This window comes from Sus scrofa, chromosome 17 (genome assembly GCF_054392235.1).
Source record: "Sus scrofa isolate SSC_HxYL_T2T_F1_AM1 chromosome 17, Sscrofa_HxYL_maternal_Yorkshire_Landrace_v2.0, whole genome shotgun sequence".
In the NCBI taxonomy this organism is placed as follows: Eukaryota; Metazoa; Chordata; class Mammalia; order Artiodactyla; family Suidae; genus Sus; species Sus scrofa.
The window spans coordinates 26,842,875-26,855,163 of record NC_139399.1 but is presented as its reverse complement, the minus strand read 5'-3'; the positions used below and the strand labels follow the sequence as shown (position 1 = coordinate 26,855,163).

Genomic DNA, 12,289 nt, shown 5'->3' with positions numbered 1-12,289 from the left:
TTTACTTATTACCCAAGATATTTAGAGACTCCAAGAAATTTCCCTTGAGATAACATTTCATGTCTTTAAATAAGGACAGTCCTGGACTCTGAGTCACAATAAAGCTATGTCTATTTGATGCCAAAACAAATGGGCAAGCTGGTTAGATCCATTTAAAAAAAGAAAAAAGAAAAACCTGTGAACAAAAAAATTACTTGAGGCCAAATTTACTTAGGAAAAAAAATTCTATTCTACCTGTAACCTCACTGACTTTGTATGGAATACTGCTGGCCACATGTTATTAATTTTGTTATCGAGAGAATCTATCAGAGTGTTAACACCAAATGAGAGAGCATCTTAAACCAGATAAAAATTAGAATAAAATGAATTGAGAAATCATCAGGGGTTCCCATTGTGGCGCAGTGGAAATGAATCTGACTAGGAACCATGAGGTTACGGGTTTGATCCCTGGCCTCGATCAGTGGCTTAAGGATCTAGCATTGCCGTGAGATGTGTAGGTCACAGACGCTGCTCAGATCTGGCATTGCTGTGGCTGTGGCGTAGGCTGGCAGCTGTAGCTCTGATTCAACCCCTAGCCTGGGAACCTCCATATGCTGCAGGTGCAGCCCTAAAAAGACCGAAAAAAAAAAAAAAAAGAAAGAAAGAAAGAAAGAAATTATCACTTAAGATTTCTTTCCTATACTGCTTTCCTACTTTTTTGTTTATAAAAATGCTCCCTGAATATTAAAAATGAAAACTATGTTTAGATAATATTCAAGTACAGATGAAATGATATTCAAAAAGATATCTATCACAATAATGATGGGAATGATAATGACACTGGGTAACTTATAAAGCTCAAAGTTACCTACAAGACCCTTCCCTCACATTTATATAACTACGCATAAAAGAAACACAGTTTTTTTTTTTTTCTTTAACATTCTAAATGAGGTAGCTAGTTGTTTGAACTACTAGCTATTTAAGCAAGGTCCCTCTGCAATACTCTCAAACTTTCTGTCCCTAGGACGAGGGATGCCAGATGAAAAAGGCTTTTGCAGGGACCACACTGCAGCTTCGAGGACATGTGCATTGAGAAAAAGAGTTCAGGATCACGGAATCACAGGACATGAAAGATCTTTTAGAAGTCATTCTGGTCCATCTCCTGCCTATTACTCAGAACAATATTTAAACCATATTTTAAAAACAATACTACCAGGCCAAATGAGAAATGCCACATCTACGCATGTGCAACTCAATTCTTCCCTTCCCATCTGAATTGAGGTTGCAGACTTAAATGCTTAAAAAGTAAGACAGGTAATAGGAAAGGGCTGGGTTTTGACAGTGGAAAACTGGAGAAAGTACACATCTGGTTTAAAGGGGCCAGCTGCTACCAGCCGTCAGCTTCCACTGTAAATAAGAGCACAGGGTACCAGATTTTAGGCCTTACCAGAAAAATTGGAAATCTAATTTTTTTTTTTTTGTCTTTTTTAGGGCCACACCGCAGCACATGGAGGTTCCCAGGCTAGGGGTCAAATCAGACCCATAGCTGCCAGCCTACACCAGAACCATAACAACGTGGGATCCAAGCCACATCTGCAACCTACACCATAGCTCATGGCAACGCTGGATTCTTAACCCACTGAGCAAGGGCAGGGACCGAACCCACAACCTCATGGTTCCTAGTCGGATTCGTTAACCACTGTGCCACGACGGGAACTCCACCTGAGCCTTATTTAGAATGAATTTTAGTATCCAGCAGAGCAAGGCCCTCTCCTGATCCCCAAGACTGCTTCTAGCCTTCCTCAGGATTATTTGGAGTTATTCCTGGCTCTTCATGCTGTCACAGAGCTTTTAGTATTAGCTTGTCAGGCTACATGAAGAAAACCTGCTGGGAGTTTGATGAGAGGCCTTGAATCTACAGATCAAGTTGGAGATAACTAACCTCTTTTTGATAGTGAGACTTCCTATACATTAATATAGCAAATCTCCCAATTAGTTTTAAGGAGTTTTAAAATGTCTTTCAGTAAAGGCTAAAATTTCTTGTATACTATATTAAGTTTATTGTGAGGTACTTCCTATTTTCTATTGTTGCCATTCTACATGTTAGCTCCCCAAAATTACATTTTGCAACTGTTTGCTATTGAAAGTGACTTCTGTGTGATGACCTGCAAATGAAACCCTTTTTTTTTTTTTTTGTCTTTTCTAGGGCTGCACCCACAGCATATGGAGGTTCCCAGGCTAGAGGTCCAATCAGAGCTGTAGCCACTGGCCTACGCTACAGCCACAGCAACACAGGATCTGAGCTGTGTCTGCGACCTACACCACAGCTCATGGCAACACCAGATCCTTAACCCACTGAGCGAGGCCAGGGATCGAACTCGCACCTCATGGTTCCTAGTTGGATTTGTTAACCACTGAGCCATGACAGGAACTCCCTTTTTTTTTAAAAAAAAAGGGCCAAACCCACAGCATAAGGAAGTTCCCAGGCTAGGGGATGAATTGGAGCTGCAGTAGCTGGTCTACACCACAGCCACAACAATACTAGATCCGAGCTGTGTCTGCAACCTACACCACAGCTCATGGCAACACCAGAGCCTTAACCCACTGAGAGAGCCCAGGGATTGAACCTACATCCTCATGGATACTAGTCAGGTTCTTAACCTGCCGAGCCACAACGAGAACTCCTGAAAAATCTATTAAATCCTCTTATTAATTCTAACAATTAGTCTGCATATTTCCCTTAGACTTTTCTATGTATACATTTACCCCCCAGATGACCCTTTTGATCTTTATTTCCAGTATTTCCCATCTTATTGCTTGGATCATGAATGACCATAGCTGCCTTTTTTGCATCCAGTTATCCTATGTATTGTTCTCTTTTAACGTGTCAGTGTTGTAAATACTGCTAATGATGAACCAATTTTGTGTGATGTCAGGATTCTTTTTCTATGTTGCCAAGTCTGGTTTGCTAGCATTTAGTTTAGGATTTATACTTTAATGTTTGAGTGAGACTGACTTGTAATTTTCCTCCTTAGCTGGTTTTAGTGTCGCCTAAACCTCATAAAATGACTTGGAAATGTTAACTCTTATTCAACTATATAAAATTGGAATTACCCACTTAAATTTTGAGGGAATTTCCTGTTAAAATATCCAGACTTGGTACTTTCTAAAGTCATGGTCTAAATTCTTTAACTGGGACTTTATTCAGGTTTTCTCTTTATTCTAAACTCAATTTTGCAGTTTATCTTTTTTCATAATTTTTTTCTTTTCATCTAAGTTTTCAAATTTATTAGCCTGAAGTTGTTCTTAAGTCTTTTATTAGTCTTTTAATTTCAACTGACATTCAATTACATCATCTTTTTCATCACTAGCACTTCTGCTTTCTAGTAATTTTCTCCATCTTCTCCCTTGATTTTGACCATGTTTATTTTTGAAATTTTATTTCAAAAACCTAAATTTGAGCATTAAAAAAATCCTTTCCATTATACAATACTTTATTTTCTTTTATTTCTCTTATCTATTTTCCTTGAGTTTATTCATTTGTTCTTTAACTTCTTACGCTAGATACCTAACTCATTCATTTTCAACCTTTCTCCTTTTCTCATACAAGCTACAAGTTGCTCTACATAGTTATGCCTTACGACTTTTGGAAAGTAGTCTTTTAATTATCATTCGGTTTTAAAATTTTCTGATTTCAATTCAGATTTCCTCCTGACTCATATTATATACAAATATGCTTTTAATTTCTCAAAAGTACCTCTTTCTTATTAATTTCTAAGCTAGAGGATGTGATCTATCTTAATGATAATATCTGAAATTTTTTGAGGCTTGCTTAACAGTCTAATGTGATCAAGTTTCGTAAATGTTCTCTGTATGTTTGATAATTATGGGCATTCTTTGGTTACTGAGTTCAGGGTTCAAAATAGGTCTGTTGGTTCAAGTTTTTGTTTGTTTTGGTCAAATCTTCTATATCTTTAGGAACTGTATTATAATCACATAGGTTTAGATTTTTTTTGGTGGTGGGGGGGCACACTCACGGCATATTAAGGCATATTAGGGGTCGAATTGAAACTGTAGCTGCTGGCCTATGCCACAGCCACAGCAACACAGGATCTGAGCTGTGTCTGCGACCTACACCACAGCTCACATATTAGGGGTCGATTTTTTTTGGTGGTGGGGGGGCACACTCACGGCATATTAAGGAATATTAGGGGTCGAATTGAAACTGTAGCTGCTGGCCTATGCCACAGCCACAGCAACACAGGATCTGAGCTGTGTCTGCGACCTACACCACAGCTCACGGCAATGCCAGATCCTTAACCCACTGAGCGAGGCCAGGGATTGAAGCTGTGTCCTCATGGATGCTAGACAGATTCATTTCCACTGAGCCACAACAGGAACCTCCTAGAATTTTTATAGTTCAATAAATTGACCCTTTACTTAATAGTCAGTGGTCTACTTTGACTTTAATAATGTGTTCTCTGCCTTAAAGTTTTTTGATTTGATACTAATATACCTGCTCCAACTTGCTTTTCAGTGGCATGTATCTGGTGTACTCTTTTCCTTTTGACTTTTCTAAAGTCTTATGTTTTAGGAATATCTCTAATAAACAGCATATGAATAAAATGTTTACCAATTTAGTCTTAAAATATTCAACCATTCTTATCAATAAATATGGGTTAACATCTATTATTTATTTTGTTATTTGTTTTACCTTTTCTTTTAAAAGTCTTTTTATTACCATCTTTTGGGTTGGTTATTTGTTTTTCCTCCTTTCTTTCCATTTTCCTTCTTCTGCTCTGAAATTTATACCATCTTTTTCTATTCTTGCAGTGCTCACACTATAATATTTATTTATTTATTTGTTTGTTTGTTTGCCTTTTTAGGGCTGCACCCACAGCATATGGAGATTCCCAGGCTAGGGGGTCTAATCAGAGCTATAGATGCCGGCCTACGCCACAGCCACAACAACTCAGGATTTGAGCTGTGTCTGCGACCTACACCACAGCTCACAGCAAAGCCGGATCCTTAACCCACTGAGCAAGGCCAGGGATTGAACCTTCACCCTCAAGGATGTTAGTCAGATTCATTAACTGCTGAGCCTCAACGGGAACTCCACACTATAATTTTTACAATGAACATTTACCCTAACAAGTCTGAAGCTAGTCTATCTTTTTACCCAGTTCCAAAAAAGTCAAGACCTAAGAATGCTTCAACTAATCACAATTTTACTGCCTATCTGCCAATGCTTTCTAGGATTTTAGTTTTAACTTTACTTTATAAATCCTGTAAATTATTCACTTATCTTGCTTAGCTGTACCTCCATGGTTATCATTTTCTTTGTTCACATCTGCCCCTCTCTCAGGCTTCGTTTCTGGGATCAAGCCCTGCTTCCTGAAGAACATACTTCCCAAGTCCTTTAATGATGTTTTGTGAGCAGCAACTTGTTCAGTTGCCTATGTATTTGAAATGGCTTGATTTCATCTTCAACCTTGAAAAACAATTTCACAGGACACAGAATTCTAGGCCAATGATTTTTTTTTTTTTTCTTGGAACTTTGAAAAAAAATCATTCCAGTATTTTGGATTCTATCTTTGTTGCTAATTGGTTTTTTAAAAAGAGGATCTGTCTTTTCCTTCTGGCAGCTTTAAACATCTCTTTTAAGTCTTTGGTGTTTTTGGAATTTGCTACAGTGTATTTAGGATCTTTTGAAAAATTTATCCTGCTGGATCTGCTGAGATTTTTGCTTGTTTTGTTTTTTAGGCTGCGTCCAAGGCATGTGGAAGTTCCCAGGCTAGGGGTCAAATCGGAGTTGTAGCTTCCAGCCTAGGCAGTGAGATTCCTTAAACCAGAGAATTTATCCTTCACTGAGTTTGCAGTTATCAGTATTTTTCACTTTAATTCCTGCCTTTAAGGCCCTTTTCATTATTCTCCTGGAACTATGATTTTTCTTATGATTAATCTGTTTTCTCTTTTCCAAATTTGCCAGGATCTTGCTGAAACTCTTGGGTGCAATATTCTAGGAGAAAATTCCTAATTCACATTTCCACCAAGAGTATAACAGCATGTCCGTTTCCCCATATTCACAACACTCGGCAATATCAGCCTTTACCTACCTAACAGGCTAACACTTATTGCTCATGCCTTTTTTATTTCTGTTTTTTATTTCTATTTCAACACTCGGCAATATCAGCCTTTACCTACCTAACAGGCTAACACTTATTGCTCATGCCTTTTTTATTTCTATTTTTTATTTCTATTTCAACACACGGCAATATCAGCCTTTTCCTACCTAACAGGCTAACACTTATTGCTCATGCCTTTTTTATTTCTATTTCATTGGTTGCAAATATGGACAAGCTTTATTTCAGATGCCTACAATGCACTTGCATTTCTACATGTCCTTTGCTCATTTCTCAGGGTGCGGAGTTTTTTTTAAGTTTGGTTTTTCTCATTGATTTATAAGCATGGTTTTATAATAAGTACATTAACCTTTTACCTGAAAATGTTTTCTTCCCATATTATCATCTTATACTTTAACTTTGTTTATAGCGTTTATAGTAATTTTTATTTTGCCAAAGTATTTTCCCCCTTTTATTTAGTCAAACATGTTTTGTTTTGACATTCTGACATAAAGCGCTTTCCCATGCCCAACGAAAATAAAATCACTTATCATTTTCTTACAATATTTTTATCTTATGTTTAGACAAAAAAAAAATCACAAACTAGTAGCCTACAAAGGTGCACGTGGTCTTATAAAATCTTTTAAATTAGTGACAAACATTTTAAAGACTGGGAAAGTTTACATTAAAATATGGACTTTTATCTTCGCTTGAAAAATCAGAACATGCCTGCACTTCTGCAATGGCTCAGAGCGGCTGATATTATAGAAGCTGTGGCAAGAAAGTGGGAGAAGAAGGTCAGACTCATGGGGCACCATAGGACTTTTTCAAAAGAAACACATCCAAGGGACATTTCAGAGATAGAAGCAGAGGCAGGCAGGTGGTCAGAGGGCGAATGCCCACAGTGGGGTTTCCAGCTTTCTTGCCTAGGTGAACAGGGGCTTGCTAAAGAGCAGGGAGGGTGGGGAGAGTGGGCAGGAGAAGGAACCAAGCTGTAGACAGAAGGACCTACAAGATATCTGGGACAAGCTGTCTGGGAGGCAAACTGGATTAAGGTATGGGGTTCAGGGAAGTGAAGTCTGGAGATACATACTGAGGCAACTCTGGCCAAAGGGTAGAATGGTCCACAGGGGAGCATGTCAAGTGGGAAGCGAAGAGGACGAGGGCCGAAGTCACGCTGAGGGTTGGCAGAGAAAGAGGGGTTGGATGGGGAGAGGGATAACCACGGGAGCAGGGTTTGGGAAGTTAATGGAAAAGAGAGTTTCCAGATCAAGTGCCAGAGAGCATTAGTAAAGGCAGAAACAGAATAAAATACTAAGAGATGACCATGAAGAGGTGGTTGCTAGCACTTGCAAGGTGGCTTCACAGCAGAAGAATGAATGAGGGTGAGGAAGAGGACACGAAAAGACAAACATGTGTTCTAGAAACTTCGCAAGGAAGGGGAGCAGAAGACAGCATGGGCACTCCAGGGGAGACCACGGAAGTAAAGGCAGACCACTGTGTGTTCCGCTGATGCCACACTCCTGGTTCCGTTTCCCAGTTTCCTGCTGGCCTTCTCGGCAGACACTGCTTCATAGATTTCTGTTTTGTACTTTCCTATGGCTCTGTCCTCCATGGCAGGCAGTCACTGCCTTCTCCATGTTTACAAAGTCTGTTTCCTGTTCTATATTTGCCATGTGGCATCTGTCTGCAACAAACATTCCTCTTGGTGTTATCACAGGCATTTGGGATTTGTATCCTATTTTACAAGGTGCTAGGTCTTTTTCCCATTTTTGATGCACACACTCAGGCCATGGATGAAGACATCATATAATCCCAGAGTTTATCATCAATCCTACTTTCTCTTTCGAGTTTTTTTTTTTTTTTTCCCCTGTCTTTTTGCCTTTTCCAGGGCCGCTCCTGTGGCATATGGAGGTTCCCAGGCTAGGAGTCAAATTGGAGCTACAGCTGCCGGCCTACGCCAGAGCCACAGCAACGCAGGATCAGAGCCGCGTCTGGGACTTACACCACAGCTCACAGCAACGCTGGATTGTTAACCCACTGAGCAAGGGCAGGGATCAAACCCGCAACCTCATGGTTGGTTCCTAGTCAGATTCGTTAACCACTGTGCCACGATGGGAACTCCTCTTCCATTTATTAAACAAACCACTATGGAGTTTAAGCAACCACCTACTGGTCCAGGGTCTCGCTAACTCTCAATCATGGGCCACTGCCCACACCTAAATCACTTGGGAAATCTGAATCTCCAACGCTAGGATCTTTTACAAATGCTGTATCCTACGCATCTGAGAATCTGATGTGGATCTGGGGTGGAGGCCAGAGAACTGTATTCTTTATAAAAAGCTCCAGGGGATTCTCATGTATAGTTCAGGTTTGGAAGTCACTGCTCCAAATCTTATTTTGCGGATTTACTGGTATGTTATAATGAAATTAGCAGCAAGAGTCTTGCTAGAGTAACGGTTGTACTTTATAGAGTTCTTGGAAGACAGAAACAAAATGAGAGCTCTGGAAGTGAATATTAAGAGAGAAATTACCCTCGTTCCTTAAAGCACAAACAAATAGACCTTTAGCAAGGATACTATAGCTACTATAGCAACAGTAAAGAGGCATGAGGAGAAAGCTAATTTCTAAGGCACTCAGGGCCCAAACGACCAAGGCAATTTATGAGAAGCCGATGCATATTAGCTCAATTATTATCACATCTCTGGGGGATTTCAAAGCACAACCTTCTTTGTTTTCTTTTCTCTCTCTTTTTTTTAACTGCTTGCTGACCAACCTTTTCATGAGGAAAAAAAAAAAATCCCAGTATGCTTTTCATTTTTTTTTTTTAATCCTTCACAGGTCCTTAGAGTTCTCACAAAATGTACATTATTTTGATGTGTAAAAATTACAGTGCTGGGTATGCAGTGACTTATGATCTCAAGATGCTAAATCATATCTCATAGAGGCTCAGATCAAAAAAGGAACCAACTAGGGATGCTATAGGCAACGTTTAGAAGACTATGTGACGGGGTCTTTTAAATTTTGTTTTGCTTACACAATATTTACTGATAATATAAACAGCAAATGAACTAACCAAAAATACTGATTGATAAAAAGATCATAAAACAGAAACTCCATTTTCACCATGTTCACATTGTTACCATGAGATTGAGACAGATACAACCCGACATCACGTGCTGCCCAACAAGATGAAGTGGGAGGGATGCTCCATCTACCACAAAGGATTCTTGCTCAAGAAGCAACAAAAACAGGGGACCTGACCTCATCAAGCTCTAACTACCGGTTTACAGGAAATGCAGGGCTGGAAGAGCATGTGAGCATCACCATGTAGATGCAGCCAGCCAAACCCCAAATACGGGAAGTTCCAGAGGACACTTGACCCAGTTTCTTTACGAAGTAAACAGCAAGAGAAAAAACAAAAAACAAAAAACTGGGAGGGGTGTTCCCATAGGTTCAAAGAAATTTATCTAAGGTAAAGAGGATCCACGAATGCAAAAAATGTGTGGATCAACCCTATTTGGACTTGATTGCAATAATTCAACCAGAAAAGAACTGAGGAGATATTCCGAGAATTCTGAAGACAGACTATATATCTGATGAGATGAATACTTTTTTTCCTTAATGGCACTTTGACCATTAAAAAAACAAAAAACAAACAAACAAAAAAAAACTTCTTACGTTTTAGAGTTTATTGAATAATTTGTGTGTAAAATAATTATGTTGTCCTGGGAGTTCCCATCGTGGCTCAGTGGAAATGAATCTGACTAGTATCCATGACATCACAGGTTCAATCCCTAGCCTCGCTTCAGTGGGTTAAGGATCCGGTGCTGTGGTGTAGGTCACAGATGCGGCTCGGATCCCAGGCTGCTGTGGCTAGGCCAGTGGCTATAGCTCTGATTTGACCCCTAGCTGGGAACCTCCATATGCTGCAGGTGTGGCCCTAAAAATCAAATAATAGTAATAATAATAATAATATATCCAGCATTTACTTTAAAGTAATTGGGGGGTGTTCCCACTGTGGTGTGGTGGATTAAGGATCTGGCGTTGTGATAGCTACAGTGTAGGTTGCAGCCGTGGCTTGGATTTGATCCCTGACCTGAAAACTTCGATATGCCCCAGGTGCAGCTGAAAAAGAAAAAAATAAGTAAATAAAATAACTGGGGGAGGAGGGAAGCAGTGGGGGCTATAAATGAAAAACATTGGCCATATGATAAAAATGTGATGCTGGGTGATGGATAAATAGGGGTTCACTGTATGAGTCTACTGTATGTATTTGAAATTTCTAATAAGTTACAAGCTGAAAGTGAAGATTCTTTTGATGAAATCTCAGTTTTTAAAAAGAAACACCATCATTCGATGAGACTATTCAAGAACCTCAAAAAAGATGCATTTTTTTCTTTGAAATATTTGTTTTAATATCACCCTTCCAAAGTATCAGTACATAAAACTTAATTTAAAGCTTGCTTTTCTAGGTAATTTGCTAACTTTGGAAATAACCTCTTACAAAGAACTCAAAGTATTCTTGGGAGTTCCCATCGTGGTGCAGCAGAAAGGAGTCCACTAATCCGACTAGGAATCATGAGGTTGTGGGTTTGATCCCTGGCCTTGCTCAGTGGGTTAAGGATCCGGCATTGCCATCAGCTGTGCTGTAGGCTGGCCGCTATAGCTCCAATTAGACTCCTAGCCTGGAACCTCCATATGCCACAGGTGCAGCCCAAAAAACCAAAAACGCACAAAAAAAGAACACAAAGTAATCTTTATGGTATTGTAAAATTTAGCCATAATCTTTAGAATCATCTTTCTACACAGACAACAATTAAAAGGCAACCTTAACAAAAATGGTCCAACAGGTGATTGTAAATCTCTTCCTTAAGTCTCAATAAGCACATTACTGTACCTAGGACAGGAACTGTGACCTCGACTGGAGATTCTTTAACCGCTAGCAGCCCAAGATGATATAACTGATTACAGATATAATTGTAGGATAGGTATAGATACAGATACATCATTTTGCAGACTCAACTCATATTACTAACCTGTTAAGTATGGAGTAAAAAGTACACCATTCTCTTTCTTTTTTTCTTTTTAGGGCTGCACCTGCTGCATATGGAAGTTCCCAGGCTAGGGGTTGAATTGTAGCTGCAGCTGCCCGCCTATGCCACAGCCATACCAGATCTGAGCCATGTCCTCAACCTATGGCACAGTTCGAGGCAATGCCAGACCCTTAGCTCCTTAACCCACTGAGCAAGGCCAGGGATAGAACCCGCAGCCACATGGCTACTTGGGTTTTAGCCTGCTGAGCCACAACAGGAACTCCAAAAGTGCACCATTCTTAGAAAATACAGCCTTGCAGTAAAAAGAGTACATCTCTCTAAACACTGAATCTGAGGAATCCGGCAGATTGTGAGATAAAGGAGACCTTCCCACTAAAAACAGAATCCTGGTAAAGAAAAAACATGTATAAATACATAGCTGAGCTCCAAAAAAAAAAAAAAAAAGAAAAGGAAATAATGAAGGTAATACCAGGGGTGAAGAGGGCTGGAGTAGAAAACCAAGAGGCAGACACTCCCGCGGCCTATGGTGAAGGTCAGAGGTACCTGGGCAAGGACCAAGGCAGGACTAACCCTGACCGTATCCGCTCCCCACACCCTCCTAGAAGGAGACGCCGTACCATCCTTCCCTGAAAACCCCACTCTCACTCAACTTGTATATTTTTCTTTAGTTGAATGCTGAGAATTCACCATCCCCTGAGGCTCCACAAAAGCCTCCAGTACCATTTCATTATTCCCAATCTCAGCTTCCTGGCAAGGCGGCCCACATAACCGCTTCTCTTCCCTGTCTTTTTTCTCTCGCCAACTTCCAAATGCACATGTTTTCAAGATCGCACTTGAACTCATCTGCCTGAGATCTGAGATGTTTCCAGACACAGGTGTCTGTCTTTTCATAGCAACTTTCTCTCCTCCTTTCACTGGTTTCTTCAGAAGGTCCTCACGGTCTGAGGCCTTTCCGCTTGGTATATGAAGACACTAGAGACGCTGCTGTGCTCTGGGGTCCCTGACAGGGAGTCTGGGGATCCCAGCGGGGTCCTGGAGCAGGTGGGAGTCTCGAAGCAACAGATGAGCAAGAGCATGAACACGTGCGTTTCCCCACCTCCGGGAGCCCCGTACCACCCCTCCCTGGCCTCG

At 40.3% G+C, this 12,289-nt stretch overlaps 1 protein-coding gene and 1 long non-coding RNA gene across 2 annotated transcripts in view; both read right to left on the bottom strand.

Annotated features, from left to right (window-relative positions):
• Positions 1-12,289, bottom strand: part of SLX4IP (SLX4 interacting protein) — a 211,837-nt gene that overhangs the window by 35,824 nt on the left and 163,724 nt on the right.
• LOC146395195 (uncharacterized) lies at positions 4,775-9,310 on the bottom strand. The gene is made up of 2 exons (XR_014831921.1): positions 6,272-9,310; positions 4,775-6,095 (listed from the first exon to the last, which is right to left on the bottom strand). It is a non-coding gene; the product is annotated as an uncharacterized LOC146395195 (long non-coding RNA).